The sequence below is a fragment of the Fomitopsis serialis genome, assembly GCF_022376445.1.
Source record: "Fomitopsis serialis strain Sig1Antser10 chromosome Unknown B0H18scaffold_370, whole genome shotgun sequence".
Classification (NCBI taxonomy): domain Eukaryota; kingdom Fungi; phylum Basidiomycota; class Agaricomycetes; order Polyporales; family Fomitopsidaceae; genus Fomitopsis; species Fomitopsis serialis.
Window position 1 is genome coordinate 22,836 of NW_025955330.1, and position 1,748 is coordinate 24,583.

Here is a 1,748-nt window from a genome sequence, read left to right on the forward strand (position 1 = left end):
GACCGGCCGTAGATCGTGGTACCGTACTGTCGAGCTCGCCAACGGCTGGCAAGGCCACATCATCCGCACGCAACGCTACTTCGGTCCGCGTCTTTCCCGTTCTCATCTGTTCATACTCTGACCAATGATGTGCAGTGGTCATGGACGCGCTCATGATCGTCTTCGCGATGTGGATCATGAACATCTGCCACCCCGGCCGTCTTCTGGGACCCGCCCCGGAGTGGAAGTTCAGCCAGCACGGCGCCGGTGCAAACGCGACTCGCACTTCAGAGGAGTCGTCGCAACATGGAGACACCGAGAAACAGTGAAACGGCACGTCCTGCTTGATAGCTGTTCTCCAGTATAGACGTGTATTCTGCGTATTGATTAGCGGATCTGGACGGGTTACTATACCACACTCATGGATGTATCTGACAGTGGGGAGGGCAACGGACAGGGCTTTGCTCCGACTTTTCATGACCTACTACCCTATTGATGAACTATCGTGACCTTCTTAATATAGACCAACAACTACAGTGCATGCCAGCGAACCTTTCGACTCGCTGTCTCGGTTAACTGCGCGGTAACTTAAGTTGCAGTGCTGTGATCAGTATTCTACGAGGTCAGCTTTAGTCATACACTGGCAGCACAATAGTCGGATGCCATATCATCTGCTACAACAAAGCCAATAGTACGGCGTTGCTGACGCGATCTTCGGACGCGGGTACTGTATGTAGCCTCGCGCTCATGTAACTCAGTTAGGAACCAGGTGGGGTAAGAATGGCAAAGATGCTAATGAAAGCCATCTACATGACTCAATAGCAAGTACTCATTGACGCAGGTCCAGTGCGTCTGGTCTGTCTCAGGCTGGTCGGCCGGGCCCTTTTTGAGTAAGTACCATGTGGTACTTAGCCTTTTGAGTAGTTTGGTACGCACTTTTAGTCCACGCTCATGAACGATCAAAATGGCCCACCGCAATCAGAGGATAAGTACATGAAGAATGCATGAAGTTGCTTAGACAACTTGAAATTTCTGACATTACATGAGGGAACGAGGCAAGTAAGTTAAGTAGCGCCCGGTGCAGTGCACAGTGTGGTTATAGCCCTTGGTGCGTGGTATCTACTGTCGGCCCAATGGTCTAGTCGTATGATACGCGCTTCGGGGGTTTTAACTTCAGGTCCGATTTGGACTTATATGTGCGTGGTCCCGGGTTCAATTCCCGGTTGGGCCCGAAAAGGAAATTTTTGAAATCCAAAATTAATTGCCAACTCGCACGTCGCATCGTGCGCACCCCTTTGGTCTTTGCTCACTCTTTTTTTGACGGAAAGTTGCAGACCAAGAAAGCCGGCAAGCATCTTGTATGGCCGGAAAGGGGCTCCGAAGATCCACATTGATGACCTACCGCCATCAATCGTATAAAAAGCGGAAATCGTGCGCCCTGATCTCGGCCTTGACCAGAGTCGATAATCCCGGGCCCAGAGCACAGGAACGTTTACGCTCGACAAAGTGCGGCCTGTCTACAACACTGGTCAGTACACAAACACGACGACCGATGAACTGCACCAGCCATTCAAAGGACCGCTCACGAGAGCGGGTCGCCGGCGTCACGCTGTCGGGCGTTCATGCGGTTCCAAGCGCGCAGGAAGATGCCGCTGAAAACAAGGTTACACAACAGGTCAACCAGCAGAACAAAGACCACGTACTCGCCAGGGAAAGCGGCGGTGCGTGCGTCCGCTGGACATCTACTTACACTTCTAGCACACTGGGTA

The 1,748-nt window shown here is 52.1% G+C and overlaps 1 non-coding gene across 1 annotated transcript; it reads left to right on the top strand.

Moving 5' to 3' along the window:
• Positions 1-1,106: 1,106 nt before the first annotated feature.
• B0H18DRAFT_t180 lies at positions 1,107-1,210 on the top strand. The gene has a single exon. It is a non-coding gene; the product is annotated as a tRNA-Pro (tRNA).
• Positions 1,211-1,748: the final 538 nt, after the last annotated feature.